Source organism: Centroberyx gerrardi, chromosome 9 (genome assembly GCF_048128805.1).
Source record: "Centroberyx gerrardi isolate f3 chromosome 9, fCenGer3.hap1.cur.20231027, whole genome shotgun sequence".
NCBI classification, from domain to species: domain Eukaryota; kingdom Metazoa; phylum Chordata; class Actinopteri; order Beryciformes; family Berycidae; genus Centroberyx; species Centroberyx gerrardi.
This window is the reverse complement of record NC_136005.1, coordinates 18441274-18453076: the sequence shown is the minus strand read 5'-3', so window position 1 is coordinate 18453076 and position 11803 is coordinate 18441274.

The following is an 11803-nucleotide window of genomic DNA, read 5'->3' as shown; positions in this document are numbered from 1 at the left end:
TAAGCTTGTTGGTGCTGGAACCATATTGTGTTTGTTATGATTTTTTTTCTGATTCTTTAACACAATCTGGGACTCAGAGACCATCCCATTACTAAAATTACATCAATCAGCCAGATGGTGGTGTTATAACAAGCAACTTAGTTATTTTTTATAGAACATTTTGGCCAATAACACCTGAACCATATGGCTTCTCATTTCCGCTGTAATGATTTTTCTGCCATTTAGAATTTTATATAAAACCTATTTTTTGCTATTTCTACAGTAAAATTGTCTAAATCTCCATGGAATTTTGACTTCCTAGATTACGGCTACACAGATTTTTGAAAATCCGAACTGTTTGGCTGTGACACACAAACAAATTTGATGGCAATGACATGCAAACAGGAAGTGAAGTATAATTCCTAAATGCTCAAGCAACCAAACTTCACATAGCTACATGTTTTGGATTGGCCCAGAAGTCACACAGCATATTTCAACTGCCTACATCGTGGCTTTTCCAGATAATTTTGATACACAAAACTATTTGGACAAGACACACAAATGAAGTTAACAGTAAAGATGCGCAATCCTAAACATGTAATGCTAAGCAATCAGACCAATATCGCTATATACAGCAAGTCACTCTGTTGGTCAGTTTTTCAGTTGGTCCCAATAATTAAAAAAACCCCACTGTGCATGTAGAGCTGCAGGATACAGAGATACAATACCTATCAGCTTCTAAGGCAGACACAATAGAGCTTTAGCTCACTTGGCAGGGCAGCAGACTCTCATGTTTAGAATTATAATCTCAAGGACGACAAATTAGTCTTCTGTATTTGGTTTCACACAGCCAAATAGATCGCAGTTTACCGCAAATTGTGTGCTCGTTTTCATTAACTATTCATCAGAAACTGGTCAAATATTTGATAGGCCTTGAGAGAAAAGTGTATCCTTAGTGCTGTAATAAACAGCCCAAATGTTTCCTCTGCTCTGTAAAGGTTGCTCATCCTGTGGCTTGTGGGGATTCTGCATCATTAATGTTTAAATTTTTTGCTTTGATTCATGTGCAGCTCACACTAGGACCTGTCTAAGACCTGAGGAAGCAGCATGTTACAGGACTTACTTACTGTATAACATATCAGTGCTATTAAAAAATGCTCACCATTTGAATTTACACAACTCATTGCAGTTTATAAGAGTAAAGTATGGCTTTTTAGTGGCATATATTTTGATCTGGAAGTTGTGAGGAGTCTTTGGTCTCTGTGGTGAAGGAGCTGTGATCTCCAAGCCTCTTTTGACATTGACCATGTCCATAAACAACACCGTTATCTTTATGTTTAACAGACATCACGCCTGCAGTGATCATACTTAAAATTAAGACACACACAGTACATTCACATTTAGAAAGGAGCTGCCAATGTGGTGGTATGCCACACATTACTAATACGTCTGTAGTCGAAATATTATTTTCTGGAGCTGTGAATTGTTTCATAAATTATCATTACAGTACATTTTGCTTCATGGCAGACATTCAAAACATTTTTTCATCCTGGGACACAAACCAAAAATGTATTCTCTCACCCTGCGGCCCTGGCTCATTAAAAACATACAGTACCACCACACAAGGACCCACCAGCAATACGCTCACAACTGATTTTGGTTCCTAACACATAAGAAACCAGGCTCAACGGTCATAAAAATCCAAGACATGTTCATGGTTTTGTTTGTTGCCACATCACTGTGGTTGAAATTTTCATCCCTGTATAAATTCTGTATAATAAAGGTGCTGATAATCCATAAAAAGAGGATACTTCCGCACACTTAGATCTATGCAAATTAAGGATTTAAATTAACAATGTTGATTGTTCGGTCTATTAGACATTCATCAAACAGCCTCATCAGAGCGTACCTGTATGATTATGTTATACTGTGAAAAGTGTGTAACACATTCTACCTAATCAACTTTTTACTGTGCTGGGAATTCAACACAAAAATGATTGATTACACTGTAATCAGGTGGTTGTGCCACTGATGACAGTTAAGATAGATTAGCTGCATTAAAGGAGCACCATTCATTTGGCCAGTGCTGATTGCACTCTTAGGAATGGTATATTTGTGCATGTCACAGAGTATGAATCTGTGTTGCCATGTCAATCATCCTGCCCCTTGTTTTAGGACGCCCCCATTAGAGGGCCGGGCAGCCGGTCAGCAGTCGTGAAACTAAGCACTGCTGACAGGCTGCTGGAAGGCTGGAGTGGAGAGAGAATGAGCAGAGTCTGCATGGAGGCCCGGCTTGAGCCCCAGACGTGTATTAAGAATACCCCTACACACACACACACACACACATACTCACAGACACACACTCACAGACAGACACACACACTAAACATTCACATCGCTATCCTTTAATCCACATACACACCATGACTCTCTACAAACTGATACCCACAAACAAGACTAAGAAAACTCTACTGTGAAACCCTCTATCCCTTGACAAGAGAGCTGCTGCACTTTATTCATTATTTATTGCAAGTAAATTGTGAGCTATTTTATCTTAGAAAACTTGTTGTGTTTGATTTATTTTGCCCCGGTCATGATTTGCACTAATTAGGCGTTAACTCAAATGAACCCAACATTCCATTCTGTTCTATGTGAAAGCAATTAACATTCACTTTCTTGCCAACAGGGGGAAACAACTCTCTGACATTTCTCCTCTGTCTTCCACATACACCTAAGGAAGCACAGAAAATGCACTATTCCAGCATGCCATGTGTATGTGTATCGTTTGTTTTATTTATACATTATATTATTGTTACCAGCTGTTTTTGCACTGGTATTGTTGTATATTTTAAGCCTATGTATATGGGCTTGTATTTATGTATATGTATATTTAAGCATATTGCCCTCTGTTCAGCCATGAATTTACAGTCATATCTCTCTAACACATAGTTGTTTGCTTGTGCAATGAGTGCCTCAATAATGATGATCATTTTTTTGTTATCAGGGATTAAGAAATAAAACCTGAGACTATCTATCTCCTGGTATTTTCATTTAAAAGTCTCTTGTAAAACCTTACAGTTATAAGTTAATACCACAGTCCAGCAAGTTTTCCATTATTGATATATTAGATATATATTTTGTGCTGATTAAGCAATGCCAGAGGCTTCCACTGTATTTGAAAATATACCTCTGACCTCTGTAAAACTGATAATAATGCCATACTAAATTCAGTGGTGTCAATTATGATCACTTGTGATGATGATTCTTCTTCTTGTTATATTAGTAGTAGTAGTAGTAATATTACTATTGTTTTGGTTGTTGTTATATTATTAAATTCTGCTTAAAAATATAAAGCACATGAAGAGCTCCTTATTCTAAAACTTTTGCACAACAGCACAATTTTTAAGAAAAAAGTAATAAGTGAATTTTTTGCAATTTTTTTCATCCAATGAGATGATTTTTGTGGGGTTTTGACATGTTTTAGGGACTTTTTAAGACACACTGGAAGCCTCTGGCATTGTTCAGTCAGCACAAAACGAATACCAAAAATCTCAGTAATTGAAAACCATGCCAAACCACAGTCTATCAAGGTAAGAACATATGACACGTGACCCATAAGTCAAAACAGTGGTATTATCCCTGAAGAATGTTAATCACACTGTCCTGGGCAGTGGCCATTTCTGCCTCAAGGGCCTGGTTCCTCAACAAGTGGAGGAGTTTATGAGTGAGGTTAAGATGTCAGTCTGAGCCGCGGTTAAAGAGAGAGAGAGCCCTCCTTTTACTGTCCCCCAGCCTGACCTCCGGGAGAGGAGGGAAGAATGTGATGGCTTGACGCTAAGTGAGTGCCCCGGCTCTCCCTCCCGTCTGACCCCCTCCGCCCAACACCCCCAGGCTTCTGTATCAGCCACTGTGTCCCCAGCAACCTCCTCGCAGCTTGCAAATATGTCCTTGATATGGCTGGCATGTCGTACGCAGATGTCCCAGTGGCGGGAGATAAATTTGAGAGCAAGGAGATGTCAGGCTGGCGACAGCTGTGGGCTACAATTTCACCAGATGTCCATCGTTGCTAACCTTCAGCAGACATGAGTTGGCCGCCCCCTGGACGTACTTTACATGCACAGTAAATATTTTCTCAACACGAAGCTCATATGAGGCGCAAACCAGAATTCGGTCGTCACGGCTCACATGGCCACTGCATTCAGGAGGCGTGATTTACAGGATCTTCAGGCACGTACTGATGAGATGCTGCCCCGCGTTTTACTAAAGGAGAAGCACAGCTGGAGCGGCAGCCATGACAGACAGCCAGAGTGAGAAATAACTACAGTGCCATGCCCTATAGTGTTCTCCATACTCACTGGATGATCATGGAGATGCATTAAGAGGTCTTATACTGTTGTGACTGCAAAGTGCTCTGATTTCCTTTCCCCCCTTGTTCTGAAACCTGTCCATGCCTGCTGGTGGCACTGTCGAAGCCTGCCTATTGGTCAGAGAGGGTGCTGATGGGTGCAATGTCTGTGCGGGGACAGAGTTTACATTCCAGCACTGTGCAGGCTGACATGGGGCAGGAGGTGCCGCAGATATGGGCATGGCATTTCCTGTTGTGCCACACTGTATGCTGTCCTGACTCTCCTGGCACACTGCGCAGAGTTGGACACATGCAAGCCCCTAGAGACACAATAGCAGTCAGTTCGGTGTGATTTAAACCAAGCCCAGAATGACTTCAGTTACACTTCAATGCTTCCTTGCATTGCTGAAATCTATTCAACCCCTTTTAAGATTGTTTTGATAAGTGGGATAGTGTGGTGTTTTGAAAGGCCTCGCATGGTGATAGATAAGCTATTTATCCTTGTGTGACGACTCTGTGTGACTAATAGTGACATAGCAGGAGGAGGTGTGATGACGCCTCTGTATGTGTGCGTGTGTGTGTGTGCGTGTGTGTGTGTATGTGTGAATGTTTGTGTGTGAATGTGTGTGTGTGTGTGCACGCGCGTATTTGTGTTTTTGAGGGCAACGGAAAGAAAGGGAAAGAAACCTGTAAGAAAACACGATGTCTCTTGTTCAACAACCACTTTAAATCAATTATTTCTATGGCAATGCCTTGACAAAGTCACCTTACATTAACTTTGGCACTTAAACTATTTGTCTGATTTTACCTCAGTGTTGATCTCCTTCCCATCCTCTGCTTTCAGTGCAGTCCACCTGAGGGTGCTGGAGCAGCTTGCTTGCCTGTGTGTGTTTGTGTGTGTGTGCGTGTGTGTGTGTGTGTGTGTGTGTGTGTGTGTGTGTCGTTGAGTGCAGTTAGTTGGCTGTGTCAGGATGGGGTGGGGCTGAAAAGGAGCAATTGCTGTCTGTAGATTACATGGAAAAGCTGACTGATGACATATTCATCACATTTTCCACTGTTCCACAGTGTTTTTTTTTCTAACAGAACCAGGGGATTAATGGATGCTAAAACCCACCAATGCATTTTATGCAGCACCCAAAACAATGCTGAACAACGCACACATTTAAACCGTCAACATGTTGTTTTTGCTTTGAGAGTGAAAGTACAGGGATTTGTCATCAATGCCATCATGTATGTTCTTCCCAAACTGCAGTTCCCATGTTCCCATTAGAGTGGCATGGCTCGAGATCTTTTGGGATCAGTTACTCTACTTGTATGTGAGTGTCTGTCAGGATTACAAGCAGTTGGAATGGTTTATGTGCCTTGCGAGTCGCTCTGCTGCAGGAGTTCAGGGAGCAGAGACTCTGTGCAGGAGCCTGGGAGGATCCACAACCCCTTGGGGCTCAACAAACCTGTCCTGCAACCTTCTCACCCAGCCTAGTGTACTCTGAGGAACACATTTGTTTTTCAGACCTGTTATTTTCCTGTTTGTTCAACTCTGATTTCTGCTTTGCATTACAAAACAATGCCAGTAAGAAACACCCAAAGCATTGTTTTTGTTACTGTTCACACCGACTATATTCTACAAAAGGACTGTTAAGAAGCTATGGGTTTATTATTGTTGTTAGGTTTTTGTGGTTATCTTTGCAGTTTTATTTGGAAGGTGTTCCAATATCAACATTTGCCGTCTTCAAGGGTTTAAAGCCTCTGGGTGCTTGTTGCACTGTGGAACAGGCCAGGAGGCCCAAATGACATCAAGCAAGGATCATCTTTATGCAACCAGTTCAGTGCAAATCCATGAGCCAAATGCAAATTTATCCTCAGCTGCATGTCATCAAAGGGTTTTTAGTATTTGGTAATCTAGTATTATGTAAAGTTAAACATGGGTGTGAAGCAAAATTCTGAAATTTTGATTTTGCAATAATAGGAATACTGTACATCATGACACTAATGCTGTCAAATAGTGTGATGAAACAGAAAATAAAAGGTAATGTACTGTGAAAAGAATCTAAACTCAATAGAAAAGAGACATCTCTGTTCTTCAGGTGTGTATTGAAACTCTCTTGGGGCTAGAGGAGAAGATAGGGTTAATGAAAATCTAAAGGTGATTGAACTTTGTGTCACTGCAGAGCCAGGTGTCAGTCAGAGACAGTCTGCCAAGTGACTCAGACTCCACTTTTGCGATGTGATGTGAAGCTAGAGGCTGATGTGGGCCCCGTCCCTTTTGAGGTTTTCGGAGGTACAGGCCCTTCCTCCTCAATCTGCATTTGCACCCTGAAGGCACAACATCCCCTAAGTCATGTAAAGGCTTTCTCAGCACTAGTACCATTTGGCACCCAATCAAGCACATAGGCCAATGGGCATGGGACCAAATAGAGAGATCACTGCTGGCCACTGTCCTGCACCGGCGTAAAAAGAGAAGGGCTGGATGTCGCCATGTCTGTTTCGCACAAGCTCACACTCCTTTCTCGCGACACCTAAACGGATGCATACGTACAGTCACAGCCCTCTCCCCGGCAGTGATTGACATGTGACGTTATCCCCCTGGAATCTGGTCTACCTGATGCCACAAACTGCCTCCTGCCCTCCTGGATCAACTTTCATGTGCGGTCATAGTAATGTAAATTCTCTAAGCCTATCAATTAGCAAAAAAGGATTACATGGGTCTTCGCTTCAGTTGACCTCATCCCCCTTGTACATGCAAAACGGGCCGGCGAAATTATCTCCACTTGTTTCAAAACTAATGAAAACAAGGTCATTGTTGAATGTTGAGAGTCATGCTTTTTTATTGACTGTGACTCATGAGAGGAATTTAACAGTGAAATCAGCACCAATAAAAGCAAGCCTTTCTCCCACTCTTAAGCCCACAGCATGTGCTCTCTCATGAATTCTGGTTAGCAGGTGGGGAACTTAATATGAAGCTTATGTGAACACAAGATTTATGTTTGGTGTTTGTTTAGTGACCCACTTTTCCTGTATACACTATATAAATGAGACATTGAATCCTTATGACAATTCTTGCCCTTCAAACTGACATATCAGTTTTGTACAGTTCTGGGATTTTTTGCTGATCATCTGACAACCTGATGAACACGATGTACAGCGTGATAAACTTTTCTTGTAATTGTTTGATGGCTTCGATTTATTGTGGTCTCGGATGTATAGCTATCTATTCATCAGAGACTCTAAGAAATGCCTCTGAAATATCCACTTTCATTCAAGCATCCCAGCATATCGACGGCGTGTTTTATTTTTAAAGCGTATCCAGTGACAAAGGACACTTCAACCCCTTGCTTAGATTACATGTGGACGAGTGTTAGCTCATGGATGGAGGATAATGTGTCTTTGAGCTGCCTCTAGGCATCATTATATGCTACACATACATGCTTTTTAATAGGTTGAGAGGCAGACCAATCACACTTGTCAGGCTGTTGCCGGGATACCAGTGGTGTGGTTGCTAAACACCGGTCCACAACTTTTACATCATGGACTATATTTCTGAAAGTTAGAATATGAAAGATTGTATTACCTCACAGAAGTGCTGAAGCAGACTCCAGGAACACCTGCTCTTTCAGTGTCCCATATCATCACCTCTGCTCCTCTCTTGACAATTTCCTCATTTAATGTTCTGTCCACATGTTGAGCAGTCTGATTAGAGCCGGAGATCAATTAAGAAGATCATTATATCTAATCATAACAAATCCTTTCACTGTAAATTATTACTGAGGCAAAGGAACGTGTATGCTTATCAACAAAGAGACATTTTAAGTTAACTATTCAATCATCTATCTTTGGGTGACCATTGTTCAGTTACATTTTCTCTTGTTGTCTAGCAAGAACTCATTAGTTTGCTAGTGATTATGACTCAGCAACAAGCTGCTCTACACATTTATTTTCTGGTGTATGTTGATCAATTCATTATCGTATTAACTGATTATTAGAAATGATTATGAGAAAGTTGCCCTTTTTGACAGTTTCAGATTGTTTCCATTGTGAATGTGAAATTATTTCATGTTATGCTCGCACCATTTGCCATGAGTGATGTTGACTGACATCAAAAGGCAGCAAAGACAGGTTTAGAGTTGGATTAGCTGTGATTGATGGTTTGTGGTTCACTGAGTGTCTGCTTCTCAGATCTGGGACTGGTTGCTGGAAAGCTTTGATTATGTTTACCAAAAGTGCTCCGCTCTCGTCCGTGATGGGATTCTATGCCCTTGGGAAGAAAAACAAAGCAATCCAGTAGTACTCGTTTGAACCGGGGCAGGTTTTAATCCACAGTTTTATGTGTTTTTGTTTAGTCTGCAATCCCTCATGTCATGCTGGTTATCCACATTTATATAGGCTTCTGTACATACTGTAAGTCTTGTTTGAGGAGTCACTGTTCGCAATGTTATTCTCTGATAGCTTTAGTTTCCTCTTTTTGAGAGTTTACATTAAAAAAAACCTCAAAGTTAGTGCAGCATACATTATGAACATTAAACAGTTAATCTTTTTTAGGGTTTTTTCCATTAATGTTTTACTAGACTTGTCAAATGAGAAGTTATTAATTAACATTTCCTATTTGTTGTTGTTGTTGTTGTTGTTTTTGTTGTTGTTGTTGCTGCTGTTTTTGTTACAATGTTTGTACATTTTTGATCGTCTTTAAGCTCCGCCTTAATTGTTAGATGAGTGTATTCAAATCCAACAAACAAATCTGGTTCCCACTGCAGCTAGTCATACCGGATTGATTATTTCATTTCTGGCCCATTGCCTTTTCATTGCTGCTGGCAAGATAAATTTTCCCATGGTGACACAAACTGATCTCAGGTGTAAAAGCCACTGTGACAAAAGACACAAAAAGGGTTGAATCACAGCGTGGGAAAGCATCCATAATTGTCTCTTATATCCCACAAATAATAAAGTGGTGCACAGAAATACAGGTTTTACTGGTTACATTGGGAAAGCACATCCTAGTTTATTGCTGTTAATCTTTAGTGCCGTTATGGAAGGGCAGGACTGATTGTATGAGGCTGGAAATATTTTATGCTCCAGGAGCTGAAATTAATTGTTTATAATTGAAAAAATCTTTTTAACACATAAAATCCCGTGACTCATTTTGTATACACAATGTATACATTTATGACTTTATCAGGGCATCTAGTATTTTTTTTCTCATTTCATTTAACGCTCCCTTGAACTTCAACCAACATATTGTCAGTTAAACTAGAGGCCTCCCTATAGGGATGTTATGAACAATGCCAAGTTGCTGGGCAGTTTAGTGCATAGGCCGTAAATTATCACCTCTCAGACACTGCACCGGACACTGGTAGTTTTGACTCATCTGGATTTCCCCGACATTAGTCACCAACTGGAATATACACACACACACAAGTATGCCCACACAACCCCCCGAGCCTGAGACTGATTGGCCAGAGCGCGGTGTATGTGACTGACACTGATAACACATCTCTCCATAGCAGAGCCAACGTCAGGGCCTACTTCATCAGCTGCTCCGCCAACTGCTCCATGGCATCCCATAAGTAAACTCTTGACATTAATAGGCTGTGTGAATGGGACCCCATAATGCATTCAGGAAAATGAACACACAACGAATGAATTAAGGAGATGTTGGGGTTTAGGGTTACACAGGCTCTACTCCCGACCCCCTGTTTTCCATCTATGGCTTCACTGCTGATACAATTACAGATTAAAGCGAGCTTAGCACTGCTGTGCTCTCTAATCAGAGCCTTGTGAGAATAATAACCACATTAGAGATATGTGCACTCCTACTGATGACAGTAACAGAGATGTGACTGACGTAGCCGCCAACTCATAAACACACACATACATCTCAAATGAAGTAATAGGGGGTTTGGGTGACTGGTTCCCAATGCCGGAGCCTTAGAGCAATTAATGATGTAAGGGTTTCATGTGTCAGTGTAAATATCAGATTTAATCGCATCTAGAGGTCAGTTTGTCCTTGCTGTGTTGAGAGATGGACACGGTCAAAGCTATACGGTGTATGCACAAGGTTTATTAGAGGGAATCTGTCATATTAATCTCATAACATAATAATCACCCAGAGATTTTATGAGTTGCTTTTTAGATGCGATGGTCAGTGATGATTGTTTTTTCAACTAGGCGACTTTATTTAACTAGGCAAACTGGTTAGGAACAATTGTTATTTACAGCAGTGACCTTGGGGAAAGTTGCAGACATTCACACACGCTAGAGCTGAACAATCAATTGGAAAAAAAAAAAAAAAAAAAGAGAGGGGCATCCAAAATGGATGGTTCCAAAAGGTGTTTTGGTGGTCCAGGTAATCTTTGGTCCATGAATCAAAACCTTTAATCATACTCAAAACTCAGTAAATCCTGCACACTGACATCTATTTTTTTTTTAAGAAAATCTTTTTTTAAACAATTTTAAAGTTCTAAAAAATGAATGACAAGAAATTGCAGTTTAGATCGCAATTGCAATATTCTGTCAAATAATCGTAATTAGATTTTTTTGTCAATATCTTTCAGCCCTAACACACACACACGCACACACACACACACACACACACACACACACACACACACACACACAGTCTAGTGCTGTTTGCCACTGAGCAGCTCCACTGCAGCAGGTGGGGGTTCAGTGCCTTGCTCAAGGGCACTTTGATGTTTATAGCCTACTATTGTCTCAGAAAGTGGAGGGATTTTGAGCTTGCCTGACCACAGTCTTACCTCACCAGGTTGGCATACGCCCTGCTGATGTCATCACTATGGCTCCACATAGGTGCATTGCAGGCAGTCGAAGGGGGGAGAGGCTGTATGTCTTTATTAAAAGTACAAGAGACCGGCTTAGAAGCTTGTGTTCCCTGGATACACCACATCTATTTATTATCGTTCCCCGCTCTGTGACCCTGCCTTTTATTTTAGCATGCTGAATCATCTGCTATTCATTTCTGAAAACCACAGAACACCTCTAGGTTTACAGTGTCATACTATTTGGGTGAGAGGGAGAGTCTGATATTGAATTGGAAGTATGTGCTAGGATGCGGCACGATTTCGGCGTGCGCTTAAATAAGAGCGGTTTCTATAGGCTACTGTAACTAGCCTGCACCGGCTTTGTCTGCTCTCTCTTTATCCAGGTTCAACAGCTAACTACTGCTAGCTTCAGACAAGAGGGAAGGACAGAGGTGTTTAATTAAAGGACTGGTCATCTCTTCATCTATCATTCTCCACCAATTTGACATGAAGCATCTGAAGTCCTAAGTGTGTTTCACTTTCTCTGATCAAATAAGGTGTTTTTTGTCAGTCAAATAAAGGGCTGATGGGATTCTTGAAGTTACTGAATGACTGGATCTTTGGGCTTTTCGGCAGGGAATCAACACACTGAGTGTTTTTGTGACAATATTCTACCGGGTTGAAGCCTCTTGGGCCATAGTGGGAAGTGTGATGCAACACACAAGCC